General features: G+C 43.4%; 1 protein-coding gene across 15 annotated transcripts in view; it reads right to left on the minus strand.

The window, feature by feature from the left end:
- PCDH17 (protocadherin 17) overlaps positions 1 to 25,200 on the minus strand; it is a 199,944-nt gene that overhangs the window by 18,931 nt on the left and 155,813 nt on the right. The gene's annotated exons all lie outside the window — the stretch shown is intronic.

Consider the following 25,200-nt stretch of genomic DNA (forward strand, 5'->3'; position numbering starts at 1 on the left):
GAACTTTTTGTACTTCAATAAAAACCCAAAGCCAATATCTCTCTCAGTCTGATTTTGCAACAACAAAAACAATGACTTTCAAATTTAAGGTCTTAAATTTGTATATTTTTAACTTTAAATTTACTCATTAGCATGTAAGAAATTATTGCCAGATTTTAAACAGGAATAGGATTTAATCTTAGCTGTGTCAGAACATATTTTTCAAGCTTACCATCATTTTTAACAGAACATCTTTCCTCCATACATTTCACTACAGAATATTTTACAACTGTGACAGTGATTTGATACAAGCAGAGGGTTAACCTAAGCAGGTACATGCTCTTGGTTGTTTCACATCCCCCGGGCCCAATAAATTGAGTCAGGATGTCAGCCGCTAGATCAGGCATCCCCAAACTGCGGCCCTCCAGATCTTGCTGAACTACAACTCCCAGCATCCCTAGACACAGTTCCAGATGTTGCTGAACTACAACTCCCAGCATCCCTAGACACAATTCCAGATGCTGATGAACTACAACTCCCAGCATCCCTAGACACAATTTTTTGTGGCTGGGTATGGTGGAAGTTGTAGTTCAGCAACATCTGGAGGGCCGCAGTTTGGGGATGCCTGCGCTAGATCTTGAAACTGAGACCCTGCACATGTGCCAAAGCAGTACTCTACCATTGTGCTACAGACCTTTAACCTGAGAATGGTAGAGACTGACATGTCCCCACGCTGCTGTGGGCATCTAAAACAACACTGGAGATGTTGTGCTGTGTCAGAAGCATTGGTTTTAGTACTGAGGAAACAAATTAATTCAATTTTTCATATTAGCACAAGAATGCTCCTGTGCAATACTCCTGATGTTGTTTTAGAGGTTCACAGTGGTGTAGGCCATGCTGAACTTCCTGCAGTATGCTGCAGGACATGTCAGCCACTGTACTCTATAGAGCTTACTCTTAGTAGGTGTGTTTTTGATTGCAGCCCAAGAGAATGAACCAGGGAATTTTGAGTTCAAAGCTCAGCTGAGCCACATACTTGCTGGGGACTACTGTGCTTCAGTCCCACTTGTCACTAATATGAGATCATAATCTCAGCCTACCATTCAGGACTGTTAAGAATTGCTCAGGTAATGCATATAAAGTGTTTTCAACATTATGTACTGTTTATACAGAACTTTTTTGGTAGTTCAGGAGAAGAGTTTGAGAATTTGCACAGGCTCTCCCCTTGCTATCAATAAATCTTCTGCATTTACATATGTGCAAAAGATTTATTGATGGCTAGACAGTGAGCAGAGGGGTCCCTGCCAAAGTTCAGAGGCTCTTCTGAACAGTCATAAGAACATAGAACATAAGAAGAAGCCCTGCTGGATCAGGCAACAGGTCCATCTAGTCCCACATCCTGCTTCATGCAGTGGCCAACCAGGTGCATCTGGAAAGCCTGCAAGTGGAGGAAAGCAGGAAACTTTCTGTTGGTGTTCTCTAGCACCTGGTCTTTAGGTGCATGTGCCATCTGATCCTGATGGAAATACAGCTATCCAGGGTGGTTTCCATTGATAGGCCTATCCTCCATGGATTTGGCAAAACCCTTTTTAAACCCCTCTGGATTGGTGGCCATCAGCAAATCTGGCAGCTGTGAATTCCATAGCTAACTACAAGTAGCGTAAAGAAATAATTTATTTTTGCCTGACTTGAATGTCCCAGCACTAAGCTATGGATGATGGGTTCTAATATTATGAGCGAGGGAGAAAAATGGCTCTTTATCCACTTGATCCACACCATGCATATTTTCCAACACCTCTATCTTGTTCCCCTTACCCACCTTCTTTCTAAACTAAAGAGGCCCAAACATTGTAGGGTTTTTTTCTCCTCACAGGGGAGTTGCTCCAGTCCCCTGATCATTTTGGTTGCCCTTCTCTGCACATTTTCCAGCCTAAGAAAAAAGAGGAAGGTTCCAGTGCTTAGTACAGCTTTTCAAAATGGTCTCCAGGGCCAAGCTAATAGTTTTTTTGGGGGGGAGGGATGGAGACCACAAGGTAACTAGAATTTCAGAAAGAAAACAGAGAAACAGAAGTAGCAGCCACTTTGGGCTTAATATCTTCTTTAACCATCACCATTAACAGCTATGAACAAAAGGTAACTGGAAATGAATGAAATATGATTCTTTTTAGCTTCCTTGGAGTCCCTTGGGAAATACTGTGACCTAAGGGAAGAACTAATAAGCAACTTGTGGTTTTTTGCTCTCTTTTAGCTGTCTCCTGAGACCAAAAAGAATAAATCATTGCTTGCATTTGGAAAAAAAAATCTTCCTCAGATTTCGGACTACAAAAGATGGGCAGAGTGACCCTTTAGTCCTGGTACACCAGGTGTTCTCTACATCAGCACTAAGTTAACATTGGCATACTATAATTGCGATTCTATGCACAACTCCTAGACAATAAGGTCCGTCTCCAGCTACCACCGGTGTGCCTGGTGGCGACTCAGAGGTGGGCCTTCTCTGTAGCCGCTCCTGGGCTGTGGAATGCACTCCCTGCAGAAATCCCTAATCTGAATTCTATATTGACCATCAGCCCCTCAAAACCTCTTCTCTATTTGGCCTAGCCTTCCAGGGTTTTAAAATTGTTGTAAATCGTTTCAATGCTGTAACCTGGTTTTTCAGGGTTTTAAAATTGTTTGAATGTTTTAATTGCTATTGTTGCATGGTGTTTTATAATCTTTGTTTTTAACTGTTAATTTGATTGTAATTTTTTTGTTATAATGTAAATCACCCTGAGCCATTTTGGAAGGGCAGCATAGAAATTGAATAAATAAATAAATAAATAAATAAATAAATAATATGTTTGACTGAGACCAACTGGACTTAAAGGAGCAGTAAGTTCAAACTGACTACTGTCTTTACAACAGTGAATGTGACACTTTCTTTGCAGAACATTCCATGAACTGTTTTGCAAGGAAAATAAATAATACTCTTACTATATCAAACACACTGGTATTTATGTCCGAGGGGCAAAGGGCATGGGCAAGCCTATCACATCTCTCCCAATGTCTTTCTCTTTATTTCAAAGTAGCCACAGGGATCTGCCAATCTGATGGGTGAAGTGGTGCTAGGAGATGCAATACCATGCAGGTGGAAACAGAGGGCATTTCCCACAATTTCCCCACCCCAGCTACCCTTAGCCACTTTGGGGAAAGAAGGCAACTTTTGATGATGAGATTTGGCATTCCTTCCCCTACCCCCACTCCTGCCCCCTGCATTTCAAACCACATGTGGCCATTCATTCATCAGGAGCACTTATATTTCTTGGTCACTCACCAGTTCTACGTAATGTGTGAATGGCAGAAACAATTAAATTGACATTTGCATTAGATATGCATGCCAAAAGCACAGATTTGTTTGTCTCAAAAAAGGGCTACAATTTGTACTGTGTTGCTAACACTGCTGTAGTTATTATGAAGTGTAAAAAGTAGCATTAAAATCTCTTTGCCCTCCTTCCACTCCCCTGCCCCAAACGGCACCTGTGGACCAGACCCTGACACCGGAGCACGAAGATTTTAGCAGGATGTCTTCTCAGTTAAGACAGAATGTGCTTTAAAACAGGACTGACAGAACTATTCGTGGTAGAGACTTGTTTATCCTCATGGCTCAAGGGAACAGCCAACACATTTTCATAATGACAAACTGAGAAATTGGAGCACCCTTTTTATAGCACATAAGAAGCGGCATTATACCGAGCCAGTCCATCATTCCTTTTAGCCCCTACTGTCTATTATAACTTGCAGGTGCTCTCCAGAGTTTCAGCAATGGGATATTGCATTGATTTGGAGTTATGGAAGAAGCACATGGCAGATACCTATGCTTAAACATGTTGTGTAATTGAAGACTCAATAAAGGTGGTGCTGTGGGTGTCTACTGCAGTTTCTACACTTCATAGGAAAGGGGGGATGTCCTTGTTGCCAGCAGCAGCATAGATGGTGTGGCACTAGTTAGTGATTCAATTCTCTCTTTGAGCGCCACAAAAGACCTGAGCTGGGTGCTAATGAAAACAGACAGATGCTGCTCATGCACTCTTATTGCACATAAGCAGCAAAAGAAAGAAAGAAAGAAAGAAAGAAAGAAAGAAAGAAAGAAAGAAAGAAAGAAAGAAAGGATGGAAGGAAGGAAAAAGAAAAGAAAAGAAGCTGAAAGATTAATGACAGAGCTAGGCTTGCAGAGAGGAAGGGTAGCAACTCTGTGACTTGAGAATTCCTGGAGGCTCTCTACGTATTTCAAAAGAAAATAAATTGAATGAAATGGTCCAGATCCAGAGGTAGTAGTTGTTATCGCTGGGCATGTACTAGTATCCATGTTAACCAGGGAAGCTCCCCTCACTGTCATCTTTCTTTGGCCTTGTACCAATGCTCAGACATGAGCACAGGGGCAAAAGGTGATGCGAACATCAGCAGAGCATGGGAGTGTGTTGGTGGTCCATTGCCTTGGCAACCATTCAACAGGGAGCAAGGGATGTGGTGTGATGGCAGTAGGATATTTCTAAATGAAGGAGGCAACTGCAATTTACTGCTTTGCTATTTTCTCAGAACCCCACTGCTGCTTGCTACACTCAGAAACCTACCCAGCTGTTTGCAGCCAAAAGATCTCAGGTGGGTGTGGGGACACCGTGAAGAGGAGTGAGGCAAACCTTTCACATACCCACTATTAATGTTTTTCCTTGCAAGGCCTGGGAGCCAGAGGCCTAAGTAGGGTTCCCTGACTAACTGTTTATTAGGCCTGTGTGAAGCCAAAGCTCAATACTCTGCTCAACACTTCTGACACCATGCCACTATTCCCACTGGGCGGTGCTGCACTCTGCCCAGCGCCAGTGGAACTTCTTTAACGGAAACCAAGACCTCTCAAGCCCCAGCACCATCTTGGAAGGCATGACCGGATTGCTTGGAAGTGTTGTGGGTAAGTGCTGAGAAGGATTACACTTCTCAGCACTCCAAGTGCACCTACCAAGATGCTGCTGCAGCCTGATCAGTTTCAATTCCTCTTAAAGGGCACTAGGCAAAGTCAGCTCCATGTGAAGGCAAGTACAATGGGAAATGGCTCTCACGTGCAAGGTTGTTGTTGTTTTTTGTCATAGTGGCCCTCTCACTTGAAAAATAGTGAGGGTCACTGTACTAGTACAATGGCACAAGAGTCTTGTGTTGATCAGGCGGGAATGTTCTACACTACTGGTCACACCCTCTACCCAGAAACATGGATTGTACCTCAGGGAAATCTCTCCCTCTCCGTTTCCCCCTCTCTCAGTGGCAGATTAATGCATAGGCAAGAAAGTCACTTGCCTACGGCGTGAATTCTTAAGAAGCGGCAAATTTGGGGGGTTGGGGGCAAGTTAAATCTATTTTAAAACTTTTTTCAAGCGCTGCTGTGCGGTGGGGAGGGTAGCACAGACAGTGGGCATCTGGTGGGGGCAGGCACAAGATGATGGGAGACCGAGGTGGGGGAGGTGGCAGGAGCTTCTTCCCTGAGCCTGCCTGCCTCCCATATGACAGATCAGGCCATTTTTGGCCCATTTCGGGGCTCTCTGTGCATGCACAAAACATTTAAAAATAGATTTCACTTGCCCTGCCCCTGCCCTTGAGCTGGAGTGGCAAATCTTTTTTGCCTATAGGCGGCATAAAGCTTAATCCACCCCTGCCTCTCTCTGTGTCCCTGGTTAATAGGGATCATGCATTGAAGTACCATAAAAGCACCACATGCCCTAATGGGATGAGAATTGCTGTCAGGAAATGTAATGGCATGGCCTGTCCTAACCATGTGGAAGACATCACTGGAAGCAGCATGGGAGGAACCATGGGGAGGGAGGCAACGCTGATGCTCCACTTACATTGGAAACGGAGTCTTAGTCTAGCCTTCGTGTCCCAAATGTGGCTTGTTTTTTCAGCCAAACACTGACACATATGGATCTTTCATTATGTTCACACTAACAGATTTAAAAATGTCTGCTGCAACAGAACTATATTTGTTCTATAAAAATAAGAGGAAATAATTTTAATGCATTGGGTTCCAGGAAGGCAGATGGTGTACCGGAGCCATAAACATCGATACTCCTGAAATACAAGATATGGGATTTATTGCCGTGACTGTTCCACTGAGGTTCACAATAAACCTGCTCTCTCTCTCTTTTTAAACTGCCGGATGGATCAGATAGACAAGATAAATTTCTGAATTAGGTGCATGAATTCAAAAGTGATGAGGCGCAGGAGAAGGGCAGGGGGAGTGTTCCTACTGAATGGGTCACAATTTAGGTCATCAGACCCCAAATGTGTTAAGCACAACACAGACATCCCTAACTCTGCTCTAAAACAAAGTCTCTTAACGGGAAATCTGAACTCTGTGCCTAAAACAAATCATGAACAAGAGAAGCATCTGCTATATTGTCAAAAGTCATGTATCTCTCAGCCTAACCTACCTCACAGGGTTGTTGTGCGGGTAAAAATAAGTATGTACACTGCACTGAGCTCCTCGGAGGAAGAGCAGGATATAAATGTAATAATAAATGTAATTTTAAAAGTCCCTTACATCAGGCCTGCTAAACTTGTGATTGATGAAACCAAATGCAGCCCATCAGGCATTTCTGGTGGCCTGCCAATGCCACACCCCACCATTTTAGCATTCCCAGGCAGGCAGCAAAAGCAGAGGACCTCCTGAGGCCTCAGCAGGCCACCACACTTACTTGGTGAGCCGCAAACTGTGCATTCCTGAAACATTTCAGTTCTGAAATGGTCTTTGGATTTCCTGAAAATGGTTTTTGGATTGTAGTTGTTTCAGATTCTGTTTCTTTTGACAGATTTGGGACTGTAAAGTCCTTCTGGCAAAGAGATGCATTTACTTAACTTATTAAACTCTGTGAAGCGCTATTTACATTGAAGAAACACTACAGTATAAGCAATAAAGAATAAATTTAGCTTAATACATTTTTAGGGTGTTTGTATGAAACAGGCAGACCAGAGACAAAGGTACAAAGCAAGGGAGCTATGAAAGATACTTGATTACTTTAGTACTTTGTATTCTAAAGAAGGATTTCCCCTGGGTCCCATTCACAGCCTCTAGCATCTAAAACCTCTCCAGAAAATGACCACAGTTCCATGGGCACAAGATCTAGAAACTTGGCACTTTCAACCCCAAACCACTCACTTTCGAAGAAATAACTAGTCACTATCATTTTTGTGGCAGAAGCAATATTCTGTGCTTTACAATGCAATCATGTGATCCCATTCCACAAGTTATAAAACTAAATAGTATAATTTTATTAGACTATTACTAAGTAAAGTGTGATACTCAAAAGCCAGGGGTGAACTCTGTATTCACAAACTCAGGACTGGGCCTTTTAAAGTGGCTGGCAGAAAGAAGTAGGAATTCATCCACAAGTAAAGTTGCAAACTGGCAATACTTTTTTGGGTCCAAAAAGTTTGAGAACCAGTGCCTTCAACAGTGATAATGATATATTAGAACAACATTCCCAGCAGGTTCATTAGTGCTTGACCAGATGGCACCACAAATTATGGTTTTCCAGATTCACTGAATTAGGTTTAATTGAAAGCATTATTATACCCAGATGAGAGATTTCCTGGATGAGGTTAGATGACTTTTGTCTGGATTTATGGGATATCCATGTTTTGTCCAAAGGTACAAAATGCTATACAAGTATACGCCTTGGCAAGAGAGCTTTACTGTTGGTGCTTCCTTGCCTAAGAGCTATGACTGAAATTATTGCTACTGTAAAAACACCATCAGGTTTCAAGGCAGTAAAATATCCCAGTAAAAGACAGTGTACAATCTTTTTGTGCATGGACATCCGTGCATGGTAAAACACCACACAAAAATAATCCTGATACAAGTGTATGTTTAATCAAACACAGTTGACATTTTTGCACTGTTTTAGAAATGTACATGTATACACGCACATCAGTAAAACACCCCACAAAAAGAAACATGATGCCATCATAAATGCAAACACATCAGGATTGCTTTGTGTGTTTTTTAAAGTATTTTATCAAAGTTGGGGAGGATAAATCAACAAATGAACTGAATGAACTGAAAGCTGCAACAAACTAAGCATGAACAGTGCTCTGTATGGAATCGGGGGGGGGGGTTAGGAATAATGGAGAATTCCTAACGCACCAGTTCCACTTTAGAAACAAGACCCAATAATTTAGAACTCCAGAATCGGAATAGCAATTCAGATAGGAAGATTTTCAGAGGAATTTCTAAATGAAGATGCCTTGTGTAGCGTCATTCCTGAGGATGCAGGGAAAAGCAGGTATATGGTTATTAAAGGCAATGAGAGCAAGCTGATCTTCCATTTAAAACCAGCTTGTTTGTTCAACCAGATGATCAGCTGCAGAAAGAACTTTTAACATCCCTCTGGCTATGCATGCACTGCTTCCCCAGCTGCCGTTAAGGCTTCTAGGACTTCAGATTGCAGGTTTAATTTCCCCTGCTCTTTGATCAAAAATGCCAATGTCTGTATTGCTCAGTTCCTTATTACTAGTTCCCCCCACCATTCATGAAGGTCACAGCACAGGGCACCTGGATCAAGTCTGGATGTTTTCTCTTTCACCCCATAAGATAATCAGTGCTGACTTATTAGGGTGAACAGAAGCAGGACAGTTCTTTTTTCCAAAGGGTCACCAGCATGGCCTCTGGAGGCAGCACCTGTTATAATGTTGATTCTATTACAGGATTGGAAACAGCACACTCCACTCCTTTCTGTGGTGCAAGGGAGATAGAAAGAGGCTGGGATAGGGATGTGCATGAATCGATTTTTTTGATTCGATTTGTAACCAATCGAATCACCTCTGATTTGTTCTCCGTATGAATTTGCCTCCCCCCCCCCCAAATCACCCCAGATTCAATTTCTTTTCACCCAAGCTTTCTCAGCTTCCCAAATTTTGGAGGTTTTAATATCTGGTCTATTTTAAAATTCAAAACCCGATTTCGGGGTTTTTAATCGCTGTAATTGTTTAATTATGGTTTTAAAATGTTTTTAAATTGTTAATTGTTATATTGTTTTTTAATTTGTTTTAGCTGTTTACTGTTTTAGTGGTTTGTTTTAATTGTAAACCACCCTGAGCCATTTTGGAAGGGCGGTATACAAATCAAATTAAAAAAAAAATTAAAAAAAAATGTACCTGAATTTTCTGAATCTGCATCCAAATAGATTCGGGGCAAAAAAAGGGGTCCCAGGGGCAAAAGAGTGAGGTGGGCAGTAGTTCCCAATGGGTGGAAACTACCATCCAAATTTCAAAGAATATGGGCAAAGGGGTGATTTTAAAATAATTTTTGAAGTTGGTGCGTCTTTAAGCTTTCCCTCATAGAGAATAATGGGGATTTCAGCAGCCTTATAGCTCCACCTGGGGGACACCAGGGTGGTCCAGAGCAGGTTGTGATGGGTGGTAGTGCCCAATGGGTGCAAGAAGCTACCACCAGATTTCAAAGAAATTGGGCAAAGGAGTGATTTTAAAAAAGATTTTTGAAGTTCACGCATCTTTAAGCTTTTTTCCATTGGAAATAATGGGGATTTCAGCAGCCTTAGTTATAACTCCCCCTGGGGGGGCACCAGGGTGGCCCACAGTGGGTTGTGGTGGGTGGTAGTGCCCAATGGGTGCAAGGAAGCTACCACCCAGATTTCAAAGAAATTGGGCAAAGGGGTGTTTTAATTTTTTTTAAGTTGGCATGTCTTTGTGGCAGATTTGGAGCAGATAAGGGGTTTGGGAGGCAGAAGAGTAGGTCAGGTGGTAGTGCCCCAATGGGTGCCTGCTAACACCCAGATTTCAAAAAAACTGGAGAAAGGGGTGATTTTTATTTTTCCCCCTTACAATTTGCATGTCTTTAAGCTGTCCCCCCTAGGGAATAATGGGGAATTTCAGCAGCCCCATTTGGGGGGCACCAGGGTGGCCCAGAGAAGGTTTTGGTGCAGTGTACATAGGGTGCCAACCACCCACAAAACGACAAGCCCATGGGGCACTGGGTTTTGTTGTTTTCAATGTGTGAGGTGTTTTGAGAGTAGATTCTCTGGCAGGAAATGAGAAAATCCAAAGCAACCTCTTTTCTGCCTCGAATCTGCCACAAAGTCACGCCAACTTCATTTAAAAAAAACCACAAAAAACCGCACCTTGCACCCATTAGGCACTACCACCCACCACAACCCGCTCTGGGCACCTTGGTGCCCCCTACCGATGGGGAGTTATAACTAAGGCTGATGAAATCCCCATTATTCCCTATGGGGAAAAGCTTAAAGATGCACCAACTTCAAGAATTCTTTAAAAATCACCCCTTTGCCCAATTTCTTTGAAATTTCGGTGGTAGCTTCCACCCATTGGGTGCTACCACCAAACCCACTTTGGCCACAAAATGGAGGTCCAAATCTCTGAAATTTTGGGGTCCGAATCTGGGGTGATTTGTTTTATACCCAAATCTGGGCAACTGAGCACCGGGCTGATTTGTTTTGTCTACAAATCACCCGAATCAGCCAAATTCGGGTACAAATTGTTTTGTACCCAAATCATTTCGCACATCCCTAGTCTGTTATGGTCCAGGAATTTATCGTGGCTGGGGATGATGAGACTTGTAGCTCAACAACAGCTGGAGGGCCAAGTTTATCCACCCCTGCTCTCAGGAAGGGAGGGAGGAGCTTGGCCACAGCCAGAGAACCAAGTGCTCCAGCAGCTCCCCCATCCCCCAGGCTTTACAATCGCATGTGCTAAGCATGTGCCTGCCCCAAGCCATGCCCACTGAGTCTGACGTCAGCCGCAAGGGAGCAGGGCCAATGCCAAGGACGGGCCTGTCAAAGCTTCCCTTCCCCAGTCAGCAATTCCACAAACTGCTGATTGGGGAAGAGGAACTCTGCCAGGGCTGACAGGCCCCGTCTTTGGCACTGGCCATGCCCACCTGCATCTGACATCAGACTCAGGGTGCATGGCCAATGCCCAGGAGAGGGTCTGTTTGGACCCCCTCCCCATCCCTCCCCAGTCTGGCTGGGCTTCTTCCCTTCCACCCCACAGCACAACCAGTGTGTCAGTGAAAGACTGGCTGGGAACAAGAGCGGAGCACCTCACACTACCAGCTGGCAAGCACTTCGTTCTCTGGCTGGGTGCGGGAGGAGGCAAAGGGGGCCCCCTTGCTCCATAGTCCCTACGACCCTGCCTGCTCTATTCCATACCTTTCTGGTACTATTAGGGAGCAATACTGGCATGAGTAGCGAACACACTGGCACCCCCCTCTACATAACCTCCCCCACTCTAATTTTATTGGAGTGGCGTGGGATGCAGCCACGAGGGCAACTGGAACACTATTGCTCTTGTAATGTAGGCACCAGCCTTGGGCTGAGAACAGTCACGTTGCGACTTTCATTGCTCCCAAATCACACTCTCAGATCCATGTAGCTTCAGATCCAGCTTTGGCCATCAAAGAGACTTATTCTGAGCCTGCTGCATTCCCCCTGCCTTAGGACACAGCCTGTGTTGTATTGTATAAATAAAATGCTGTTCTTGACATAAGGGGAACTCTTGCATCTAAAGTTTCTTTTTTCAGCCTGCCTACCTCTGTCCACATGCATCAGCTTCACATCTTACATCTCCTGATTTTCAGGCGTGTAATTTAGCTACACGGTTGCAGTTTAAAAATCATTTGCCTTTGCCTCCCTCCCTCTCTCTCTCTCTTTCTCTCTCAAGTGACTCTGTGCAGCTCTGCTCAAGACGAATGCATGGCAGCCAATTTGCGACTACCCAGGGAAAATGTTAGAACATAAAAACATTCCCTCCCCTCTGCTTCGGAAAGAGCCTAGGGCTTGGGGATGCAAGTATTAGTAAATCTGATGCCATGCATATGCTGCTATTGCAACTGCTTATAGATAGACCTCTGGCATCTGTCTCTCTGTATTAAAACAGGCTTAATTGCGAGAATCTCTCTGTTCTGGATTCTGAGTACATGGCACAATGCAAAACTGACATTTATAATAACACTGATACTAATATTAATAATAGTTATTTTTAAAGGAAAGAAAAAGTTTCATTTTCTGGATGACAGGCAAGGCCGAAACAGGACATTTTAACCTGTGTCTAAGTTGCCTGTATTACAATTCCTCTTCTTTTCTACTCCCTACTCACCTTCTAAATATTCTTTTTAAAAACACATTTCTTGTATCTGGGTGGTGGTGGTTCTATCCATCACAAACATGTGCCCCAAAACTTTTGTTGGTCTTTAAACAGGAATGTGGCGGGAAATAGCCTTGAACAATTTTACTAGCTTTATCAACATATTTTTTGCTTTTCTCAAAATTCCTCAGATGGCATGCCTGCAAAGGAACCTTCAAATGTGCTTTGACTCTACTTTAGGCAAAACCTGGCAAAAATCCAGGTGTGTGTGAAAATACCTCCCCCTCCCAGTCATTTTGCTATTCTTTTGGAAACTTTTGGCTTTCCCCCAAATTCCACAGATGTTTCACCTGAGAAGGAACCTCCGAATTCATGACAAATTTCACCAATCTTGTACAAATCTAATCTTTGGAGGTGTGACACGGGACTCTTTGTTCTCTTTGCTGGAACACAGTAATGTGACTACCCCTCCAGAATTTTAAAAGAAGAAATGTTCTTTTTCTTAGCTTGGCAGCTGAAACTTTGCACAGTCTCTTAATCAAACCTAGAGCTGTTTCCACTAGGAAATGTTTCATTTTGAACTATATTCCTCATTTTTCTCATTTTTTCTTTCTTGATTGGTAGTTCTCTTTCCCTCACACACATCATCCTTCATCAAACCCAATTACACAATGGCAGAAACAGAAGAGCAGTTGCTTGCTAAGCTGTACTGGAAGCATCTTTAGGTGACCAGAAGGAGCTCTTGGAATATTACTTGGCAACATAATGCAGCACCAGAAAACATTCACGGGGGCAATTCATGAATCTCCAGTTCTTGGGCCACGAAAAGATACACCAAACAAATCGAACATAAACCAATCAAATCAGACCAACTGTGATGTGATCAAAACTTACCATGCTATCATTTGCATGAGATAAAACAACAGTACTGGCAATTATTGTTAATTTCAATTGGCAAATACATGCACATCCTTCATAAAAATGTCCCCTTCTGCATGAAAGCATGGAAACGGCTGAAAAGCTGACAGCCCTCATGAATTATAACAGCAGAGGCTAAATCTGCTCAAGGTCTTTCGTTTTACAAAGCTTATTACTATTCACATTCTTGCTCAAGTCTATAAGCTGTAAAAGTCTTCCTTCTTGTAGCAATAAGTCACTCTGTAAAATGACACCTTGTACTTTCTCCCTCTTTCTTGCTCTCTCACACACATACACACTCTGTCCCTCTGTGACTTTCATTGTCATCATTGCTCAGCGTAGCAGTCAAAACATAGCTTTGCACATCCTTCTGCTCAACTCTTCTGTCAAAAAACAAAGATACATTCTATTGCTTTGTTGGTCCACCCTCAGAGTTCGTCTGAGGAGTTTGTGCTTCTATCTAGGTAGGTACAAGCCTACTTCTAAGCAAATTGTGATCAGGAATATATATTGTGTGTGTATGTGTGTGTGTGATCAGTGACTTCCCTCTAATGCAGGCCTTCCGGGCCTCACAACCTGTGGACCGCAAAGCACAACCTACCAGCCATCCACTGAACATATGAAGCTGCCATACTTCATATGTCCATTTATCCCACTATTCTCTACACTAATTGATATCAACTCATAAAGGTCTCCCAGGCTTTGCTTCCTGAGATGCATTTTTAATTGGGAATGCCAGGACTAAACCTGGGAATGTCTGCATGCAAAGCTTATGCCTCATTACTTACCTATGGCCCCTTCACATACTGCGGCTTGCCAGGTACTTGAGCATATGTCCCACCCCCATCCATGTTTTACCACCATACATTGCTGCTTTGGCTTGACTTTTACAAATCAAGTCTTGTTCTTGTATTCTTGTGAGGACAGACACTTAGAAGCGAGTCTCTCTTAGAGTTGGTGAGACGCACTGGAGGGTGTTCTGTGGGGAGAGCGGGCTTGACTTGCTCTCCCTGCAGATGATCCAGGCTGCAGCCCAGGGCAGATCGGCCACCCACACGACTGCCAGCTCTGTCATGGAGCCGGCAGGGGCTGTGGGGATCGGGGGCCGTTTGGCCCCTGGAAGTTCGAGGATGCCCCTTGCAAGCATGCGGGGCATCCTGGAGAGATGTCCAAGGCTGGGAGGCTTGTTTCAGCCTCTCGGTGGGGGTCTCCTCGTGTGCTGCAGCAGTGTGGGGTGGTGCCATGGCAACACATGATCGAAAAGACAGGGTTAGCGGAACGCTCACTCTGCTAACCTTGTCTAAGGGGAGGGCTAGTTAAGTGGGTTACCCGCTTTGAGGCCACCGGGCTCGCCTGCGAGCCCAGTGGTTCTCACGTTTGCCAAAAAGCAGGCTAGGCTCCCTTAGCTCGCTTTTTGGTGATCGTAAGAATCGCCTCTTAGACTGTTCACACAACTGAAAACAGTGTAGGACAAGTGTCCTACCCAGGTTTGAGAGATGTGCATATTCCCAATTTTCAGTTGTGTGGGAGGAAACAACTAGGTAGGAGAAGTGGGAGACAGGAGATGGGTAGGATAGTACCGCCCTACCCAGCTTTTATACCCAGCATTTGAACAAGAGAGGAGGAAAGGCTGCCCTACCCAGTTCCTGTCTCCCACACGATTGCATCTCCCTTCTCCAACCTAGTTGTTTGTTGCCACACAACCGAAAATTGTGAGCATGCAGTTCCCAAATCAGGTTAAGACACTTGTTCTACCCAGTTCTTGGTTGTTTGAACAGCCTCTTTATCTAGTTCAGTTTCTCTTCCTCAAGCTGGCTAATGATAAACAGCCCCCAAAGAAATTCAAATGCTGCTCCCAGAAAACACACAGGCTTTCTGTATTACGACAAGAGGGTTTGATGGCTCTCTAGCTCTCTTCGGGCATTATGTAACAGGAATGTGCTGGCAAGCCCCACCCCCATGCTTCAAATCCCCTGCATGTGACCTGTCAGTGCTGTAACCATATACAGCACACACAGTTACAAAATGCCTTTAGAGGGCTAGGTGAAATGAGTTTTCCAAATAAGAGGCAGCCATCTAGAATGCTTCTCAATATGCCCTTGACACACTGACAGTATAGTCAATACATCATGCTTGGAGAGGGCTTGAGGTCCATCAAACATTATAGTCAATAAGGTGTTCTTGGTAGATCTTAAGGGTCGATTCAGATGGCAGTCACCCAAAAGTAAAACCAGTCCACCCCAGAGTAAAGGAATATGATTTGTGCTACTGAATCAATACATGAAGTCGGACTTGCCTTCTACAGACTTCCTATCCATTGCCTATTTGTCATGGCATAAACACCGTTATATATTTGATTCCATCCTCACCCCACTCACTTGAGTAAGAGGAGTTCAACTCTCCATATTGAGGCACCAGCTGAAGGAGGCATACTGGCTGGCTCTTTCACTACTGAAATAAAAGTTCAAAGATTCATAGTTACCATGAGATTAAGGCCTAGTTCACTGAGCTGCTAAGCTTGCGTCTGGGCTGTACCACCTGAGATGGCAGATGTGAACTCACATGCTTCTCCATACATGATCCATATTAAAAAGTTTCCCACACAGATAAAACTTCAGCATGTTAGTAGGAAATCTGTGGGAGAATCCTTCTCCCTAACATTTACTTTGTGTGTGTGTGTGTGTGTGTGTGTGTGTGTGTGTGTGTGAGAGAGAGAGAGAGAGAGAGAGAGAGAGAGAGAGAGAGAGAGAGAGAGAGAGAGAGAGAGAGAGAGAGATTGTAGTATAAAGTGGTATCGTCCAGTCTTAGAATTAGGGGAAGAGTGGCATCAATATTTTGTAGTGCTCTCTTTCCATATCAAGATTTGGTATTTTTAAGTGGTAGAATTTTTGTGCTGAGTGTGAGTGGTATATGCATAATTGGTGCTAATTTCAAAGCTTGGTTCTTCTTTTGGCATTGACCAAAAATATCAATGGGGAAAGTTGAAATGTGATTATGATGGCCAACATCCCTGAAAATTATCCCCCTATGTGGGGATGACTTTCACTGATCTCTCCTTTCTCCAGACGTGCTCTTTTACACCCACAAACATGTCCTTGTGGATCACAGAGCCCTTGGGGACATATTTTTGGGTGAGATCAGTGAAAATTACCTGCCCCCTGCACGTGCACAGTGCGACTCTGAATTACTAAACATTGCAGATTGGCTTTGCATGCAGTCTTCTTCATGGTTAGTGGGAACGTTGGCCGATGTTTCTAGCACAAATCCTGTTGCAAATTTTTGTTCTGGGTTGCACGCAGTTTGTTGAATAACAACCCAAATCAAACCTGCCTACACAGTGTGAAGGGCCTATATGGGAAATTCTAGGACAAAGCACACCATGTTTTGGTTCTTCTTAGCCATAAGGAAAGAACATATTGCGTCTGATTCTCTATCATATTGCTGAGTTCCTAATAGCATAAATTTTTACATGCTGTTTTAAACGGCATTACTGCAGCTTGGAGGCATAGAAATTCCAGCACAGAAGCACCTGCCACAACACAGAGCTATTCCTGAACCTTACATTCACCCACTGAATGACTACATGTTACATCTGCCATTTGGGATGCTCCCAAGCCCAGCAGCCTAGTGGTGAATTCTCTGTCTCCTGTCGTAATACAGTGGGCTCATTCTCATGACCATATGGGGGTGGGCTGAAGGGAAGGAGCGTTCCTACTTTGTGCCTCATAGATAATCAGAGCCTCCTTTGGACTCTGCACCTCACACGCTCATACAGATGCTGCAACGGCATTCTCCACTGCTGAAATCCGGAGCTGGGGCCTCCAGTGCACTGAGGGAGCAGCAGAGAGGCAGCACTCAGCATTTCAGCAGCTCTCCCTTCCCTAGCTCTGCAAGGCACAGGACTCTCTGGTTAACATGGCCACTGGCTGCCCTGGAGCACTATGAAGCTGTGTGGTGGTGGTGCAGACGACCAGATGAGAAGGTAGGATGGGCTCCATTTTCTTCCTGCCTAAATTTTAACTTGATTAGTAGATCTGGGCTACCCAGATTTGAAGCTGCTGGGTTGGGAGGCCTCCCAGCTCCCCAGATAACCATGGTTCCTGGGTTAACTCTATCCTATCCTGGAATCTGTAGTTGTGAGAATAGGCCCAGTATCTAGGAATATTCACCATGAAACACATGGTGATTAATGCAACACATTATAAGTGATGTTTAAAGCATTATCAGCTCTGAAAGACTTTGTTTTTCTTTAGCAAAGCACAGTCAGACTAGGAGCCCCTATAAACTGGAACTGTGGCAAAGTCTAGGCTAAACCTCCCCCCCCACACACACACATACCCACCACTAAAGTCTTGATTCATGGAGGGACCAATCTGGCTGCTATTCAGTAAAAAACCAAACAAAAAACCGAACCCATCAGAGCTAAGAATACAGTAAGGTCATTCACACAACCTTAGGAGTTGGGGTGGACTGGGGGGAAGGAAGCAGGATATTACCAACCTCCCCCCCTCCCACATGACCCGTGCCATTCTTGGGTTCTGCAGCACCACATGCCCACATGATTGGCTGGGTGGCAAATGGCATGACAATCCAGAGGTGGGAGTAAGAAAGCATGGCTGCCAGGAATCCCACAATGCAACCTGTCAGCAGTGCAGTATATTGTGGAACTTCCTGCTGCTGGGTCACTCCTTCCCCCCAGCTCTCTGGTCTCAGTGGCTGTCAGCAGATCAAGCACCCACAAGACCAGGCAGTGAGATAAAAGGCGGGCGGGCGGGCGTTCTCCTACTTCATTTTTAGCCTGGGTTTCAAACCCATGCTACCTAGCCAAGGAACACCAGGATCTTCTCACAACCAGCCCTCTACCCAGACTAGCACTGCCCTACTCAGATAGGGCTGGTTGTGAGAATGACCTCTATAAATACTATACGTCCTTTGGCCCTGTGTTTATGCCTAAAACATGTAATGGGCAAATTGAGCCTGTCTGTGAAATGTATGAAGGACTGAATGTAAAACAGCATTGAGAATCCATATTGAAAATTCTCACCCACCCACCCCATTTTTGACTGGCTAATACTACATATTTAACAGCTAATTTCTTTAAATAAATGTTAAAACAAAAACCCCACCAAGTAGAAACTCCATGACAGCAATTCTGAATAGTATACTACAGAAGATGTTACAAAATTGCTCCTTATGATCTGTTACCCTGATTGCACACAGACATTACAACCCCCTGGTCTACATCATGTTCAAGTCAATTCGGCAGCAGCTGGAAGCTTCGATCTGCAGCCAACAGCATCAACTCAGTGAACCTGCACACCTCCGGGGATCATTTTGGAGCCTCGCTGACCCGCTGGACAGACTACAGAGAATAACATCCACAGTATGTTCTGGGATATGTACTGGCAAGCCGTAGAATGCCCTATGGGGGGTGGGGGCAAAAGCTAAAGAGAAATTGGATGGAAAATAAAGGAGAAAAGGGATAAAGCGTTGGATTATACAGCAGAGAAATGAACAGAATTGCAGAAGATGAAGAAAGAAAAGAATCGGCACTCTAGCAGAAAAGGGAACGTAGAAGATTTTGAATGCTAAGACAGGGTTTTGTAACCTTGGGCCCCCAGATGTTGATGGGCTACAACTCCCATCATCCCCAGCCACAATGGACATGGCTGGGGATGATGGGAGTTGTAGTCCATCAACATCTGGGGGCCCAAGGTTAAGCAACCCTGTGCTAAAGGTTAATGCTGGGAGGAAGAAAGGATGATCAAACCATCCTTGTCTAGGTCCAGCAACCAAATTCACACATGTGGAAGCAGGCTTCAGACTGTGCAGATGTCGAACGGGTGGCTTGGTGTGTCTTTTGAGGTGAGAGAAATGAGCACATATCAAAACCTATGCATTCTTTGGAATATTTCCAGATTATCCTAATTGGGTTTTTTTTTTTTAACCCAAATTTGCTGAGTTGTGCCTTTTTATTGCTGGTGTTACCCTAGCTTTTACACAGTGAATGTTTTTTTTGGTGGTGTTTGTAGTATGTGGTAATCTGTAATTTTTCTCCCATTGCAGTTTTTTTCATCTTGTAATTTTGCTGTTACTTGAATTGTTAGTCTGGAGGTCAGCATAAGGAAAGTTATAACATTTTAAACAAACCAAAAACAAACATATAAATCCCACTGGATTTGTTGGAGCTTCATCAAGCAAAACTGATAGCAAAGCTGAGGCACGTCCCCAGGGCTGCCACTGATGGGAAACAGCCTGTTTCAGATCATACATGATTACTCCTTTGGATCACCTGCATCTCAGGTCAACTCACTGGGTTTGTAAGCTGAGTTATGTTATAAACAATTACCTGTGCCTATTATGTGTGCACGGCAAAGACTCCCAAGGGTTTCTGCTTTCTTGAAAAGATCATCAGAAGGGGCGCTGCTGTGTGTTCTGATGGTGAGAGAGGCTCAGTTATTGAGTATGCGAAACAGGGTCTTTTCAGTCATTGCCCCCAGGCTTTGGAATGCTCTCCCGGCTGGTAACTGCTCATCAGTCTCCTCGACAGTTTTTAGGACAAGAGTAAAGAGATGGCTCTTCACTAAAGGTTCATTTCACCTTTGAATGAAAGTATGGTTTTTACTGCTGCTGCTTTGTGTTTTATGTATTATGTATTATTACAATTTCTGTTTTTATGGGTAATTAAATTTTTAAATAGATATTATTTTATATTTATATTATCTGTACCTTTGTATTTTAATTATGTATTGTTTTAATTATATTGTAAACCTCTTTGAGATTATTTTCATGAAAAGTGGTATATAAACTGAATAAATAAACAAATCAATTTATTGCAGAATCTAAAGGGTGACTTTTTGACTTAAACTGATACCACTGCTATGAAAGGAATTCTCATTACATTCAACATTATTATTGAAACCATGAAAGGAATTATCATTACATTTCCATCATAATGGATTGATTTCTGATTCATGATTTAACAAACTGATGATATGATCTTCGTTGACCATTCTGTACCCACTCAGGGTGGTGCCCTTACCATACCACCCTAACCACATCACTGTTTCCTAATTTAAAATATGATGTTCTGATGGGCCTCCATTGAATCCAATGGAAATATGAATCTTCCATTGTTCCAGTGTTAATTTTCTAAATGTTATGCAGCACATCATGCATGCACAGTTGTAGCAACCACCCCAGCATCCAGTTCCTGCAGCTCATTTGGATCTCCTCTCCTCCTCTCTTCTGCCCTACTGATGGGCACACATGCATGACACAATACTGCAAGAAGAATTCTCCATATCCTCATTAACTTGACTGTTTCAACATTCTTTTGGGGGTGGTGTTTTTAGCAAAGTGCAGGAGGACGCTACACATCAGAAAAATCCTGCAGAAAACGAATCTTGACCAGGCCCAGAATCACAGGGTAGCATCCTTGGGCAGCTGCTACAGGGCCCCAGTGCTGACAACTACCCTAGACCTGCCAAGGGAGAATTGGGCCCAACAAGCAACTGGTGTCTAACTGGCAGTGGGTGCTGGTGGCACAATTTTTTCATTGTTTTGCTTTTGTAATGGCAGCAGCAAAAACATCAACATTCTAGCTGTGTGATCTTGATGCAATCCTAGGTACAATTGCATAAAATTACTGTTTGGCAGTGCTTATCCAGTGCCTGGGCACATGTACATACTGATAACATCGAGGCAGAAACTGATGCAAAAGAACTTAAAGGTATGGGAAACTGTAAATGCTCCATTTCCAGAATTTTAAGCCAGAATTCAGGAGGAGTGTAATTCGGGGAAGAGAGAGCATACAGGACAATAAAGGAACAGAGTAGTGAAAACCCACTCTGCTCTGAAAATGAAGTTTCCCCAAATAATATTTGAGGATTGGGGAGGGAAAATCCCAAACCATCTACCATACTGCCCCTAGCTGTGCGAATCCTGGTGCCCCACATTGCTGGGAAGGAAAAAGTACCGAAAAACAATTTCAGATAATGTATGCAAAGTCAGTGAAGAAAAGTTGGGCTCACTGAAAAATGAAAAGAAACATGGGAGATCTGTGTCATGGCTGTGGGTACTCGGCATGGAGAAAACAAAATCAAAGATACCCAACATTCTGCAGAAAAGAGGGGGGGGGAGCTGGATTCTGCAACCTGCACCACCTGCAGTGTACATAACTACTTCTAATAGCCATTGAGAGGAACAAGGAATAAGAAGATACTGAAAATCAATCCCAAGCTTTGGAAATCATCTTCACTCATCCTTCTTGCGAGTCTTTCTGGTTGGCACTCAGTCCCACTTTCTGAGCTTTATCTGCACTTGAACAGAATAGCAGCATGCACACAGCATTGGTTCTCTTCAGCTACATTGTGCAGTGACAGATTGGCAGAGACAATTCATCCCTTACTTCTCACTATGGATAATTAATTTATGAAAGTCACTGTTACAAAATGTGGTAATGGTCATTAGATTAGTTGGCTCTCTTAAAGGACTGGAAAAAGTGATGGAGGAAAAGAATATCTATATGTGTTAGATATGATAAGCTAAGCAAAACCTCCATGTTCTGAAGCAGTATAACCTAGAATGTCCAAGGCAGGGGACAAACAATCCAACAAGTCTTCTCTTATGTTCTTAGGCCACAGCTACTTCTCACTATGGATTTGTTCATAATGTGGAACCACAGTTAATTCTGGTTCAGTGAAACATCCCCAAAGCTCAGGTGCATGCACTGTTTACCTCCAGTGCCCACAGAAGTATCTATTTAGGTTACAATAAACAATGAGCCCTTTCTCACGATCGTGTGACAGGGCTTCAGGGCAGGCGGCGAGGAAGCAAGCAGAAGCTCACCTTCCCTGTAGGCGATCTGGCTGCCGTGTCGGGGACGGTCAGGACACGTGGTCCCGCCTGCCCAGACGGACCGTCTGCTTCCCCCAGCAGCAGGGAGGTGCAGAACTAGGCTTAACCATGGTTCTATGCTATATCTGAACTAGCCCAATAATTACATAGGCTGACATCCCTACTAACAAAATATGCACACTTTGAAGGACTGCGGGGGTATGAAGGGAGCCCTTGTGCACCTCCTCCAGCAGTCATCCCCCCCCCCCCGGTCTGGCCTCCGCATGTGTGCTGTTGCTCAAGAACCCTTAGAGACAGGAGCATACTCTATGCTATGGAAGGGCTCTGCAAAATCAGAAACACATCACTGGGGGGTGGCAATTTGTTTCCGAACTTACAGAACCTTTCTGTAGTGCAGGGAGTGTTCTGGTGTCTAAGGGCTCTTGTGCAACAGCATGTGTGCAGGGAGTTGTGTGATGGTTCTCAATGTGCCCCTGTCGTCCCTCAAAGTGTGCATGTCTGATTACTCCAGATGTCAGCCACTGTAAGCATCTCCCTTTTATCTGTGGCCTGTGCTGTAGCAAATTTATCTCTTACCACCTGGCACTGACCTTCAATATAGTCAATAGTATCTTTTAAAATCCCCATTCAGCCATGAAACTCACTGGGTGACTCTGGGCCAGTCACATATCTCTCAGCCTAACCTACCTCACAGGGTTGTTGGGAGGATAAACATAACCATGTACATAACTCTGGGCTCCTTGGAGGACGAGTAGGATATAAATGAAAAAACAAAACAAAACACCCCAATGTAAAATAAATAAACAAACACTATCCCCTACAGTCCTACATGTTTTCAAAAAAAGCAGCTCATAAAAGTATTTTGTAAAACAAAAGTAACCTGGGTACACATTTTTAGCTTTTGGCTTTGAGGTGAGAGATCACAATTTCTGTGTGTCTTTGATGTCACCAACAGCAAAATAGAAGTCAAACAATAACTCCTATCTTACATGGATGCTCATGTCTGAAAGATTTATCTTCTAGCAAAGCCATAATCTTGAATGGGAGGTCAAGATGAATACATCTATTGAGCCCAACTGGTTATGAGCAGCAACATTCTCTTGTTAGATTTTTCTTTGGTTTCCTTTGCTGCCACACAATTTCTTCAGAGCTAGGTTTGATTTCCCCATACTAGGGCTGCAAACCTATGCAAATGTACCTAGGAGCAAGCCACAATGAACAAAATGGGACTTAGTTCCAAGTAAACATGCAAAGGATTACTTTATAAATTTTATCTCTAAAATATTCCCTTTGCCTACATCTAGGAAACCAACAACAATAGAATTGGTATTCTTGTTAGCAATCTCTGAAAACGCTGCAAATGTAGATGTAGCTAATCCCCTCCCACTTACTATTTAGGCATCAGTGCCAGCCAATAGGATTTGGCAGTCTCAGAAGGCATGAGTTTGAAGGGAAGGGTTAAAATCAGCTTCCTTCATGACACTTTCTGTTCTTGAGCTCATTCATCATATTCATGGAAGCAATACCACAGAGGGTTCTAAGTTCTAATTAAGTTAAATTAAGAAAGATGGACAGGAATCTAAGTGAACAAGATCATTGTCATGATCTAAAGCAACTTTATTAATCTCAGAAAGCAATCCTGGCTAAGACAGTTATTTCAATCAGGTTTTTCCTCCAGCCTTATGTCTCATTAAAAAGTTCCATTTGGGAGAAACTGCTCATAGAACTGTACTGTATTCCCAGTGAAGGGATTATATTATGAGTAAAATTCAATGCTACCAATATGATATCTCCTGTTCTTTATAACATCCTTCTTAGGTTTTTTTTTAATTGTTTAAAACAACCTGGATTCTTGCCCTAGATTTACTGGCCATAGTAAAGTGTGTCATTGAGTTGATGTCAACTCCTGGCAACCACAGAGACCTGTGGTTGTCCTTGGTACAATAGGGTTTACCACTGCCTCCTCCCGCAAAGTATGAGATGTCTTTCAGCATCTTCCTATATCGCTGTGGCCCAATACAGGTGTTTCCAATAGTCTGGGAAATATACCTGCGGGGATTCAAACCGGCAAACCCTGGCTTGCTAATTAAGTCATTTTCCCACTGAGCCATTAGGTGGCTTCAAATTAGCTATGGGGACTAACGTGTACCTGACTTTATAACGTATGGGCACTCAAAGATATTTTATAACATCTCAATAATACATTTAGCTTTGGAACAAATATTTTCTCTACAACCCACAAATTCAGCATCTGACTATCTACCAAAAACAAATTGAGAAAGGAGAGGCTGGTAATTCAAGACATAAGGAAAGAAACTTGACAAAGGAAAAGAAAGGAGTCCAGTTCTATGCACATTTACTCATAGATAAGTTCCAGTAATATCAATATGGCTAAGTAAAAACGGCTAAAAACAAATACAAATCAGGAGGAAAGCAGCAGCAAAATAGAACTGGTGAATAGCCTTGTTCATTTAAAAAAAAAGTTCCAGGCAAGAGGCAGAAGGTAGGCTTCCCTGAGAAGCTTTCCCTTTAAAGCAGTACCACCACTGGAAAGGCCCCACCCTGAACTCTAGCAGAAGATGGGAAGGCTCCTATGCAGGATAAAGCACTCCCTGAGATATTTAAAAGGGATGGCTCTCCAGCACATGAAAGGAGAGTAAGATGTAGATCAATTCTAAATGAAGTGGTGATCTTATTCTGGGGACATGGGGATGGGATAGTTTTAAAATTAATTATTCCTGATCCAGCTGGCTAAGTGGTCAAAGAAGAACTGAGGAACTACCACTCTAACAGCCTGGGAAAACAGATGCGCTGCCCATGCGGAACACATCGGAGCGTCACGAGGAGCTATAGAAATTAGTACCAAGAATCTTAAAGATGCATGCACACTCCCAATTAGTATGAATGAACAGAGGATTATGACAAGGAACTGTAAGGCATCACAGCCATTGGTTTTATTGCTAGGGGAATCCTTCTGCAAAGAATTTGCTAATAGAAACAATGCCAAGAGAGGTCAAACTGTAAACCCAACTCCAGAGATGATTCTACTTTTAACCACAAAGGAATAAGATTTTGTAACATTAAAAGAGTATTCAATTAAAGATTATATAAGGAGGAGGAGGAGGAGGAGAAGAAGAAGAAGCAGAAGAAGAGTAAAACCAATAGCTCAACTCAACTGCAATACACAGAAGTGGACAGGCAGGTGACAAACACAGATACACAGAGGGAGTAAGCTACCTGCACTGCTTTAAAGCATTTAGTGTTTTTTTAAAAAGGCCCAGTCTGCTTTTCTGAGAGAACTTCTATCCT

The sequence above is a fragment of the Hemicordylus capensis genome, chromosome 3, assembly GCF_027244095.1.
Source record: "Hemicordylus capensis ecotype Gifberg chromosome 3, rHemCap1.1.pri, whole genome shotgun sequence".
NCBI lineage: Eukaryota > Metazoa > Chordata > Lepidosauria > Squamata > Cordylidae > Hemicordylus > Hemicordylus capensis.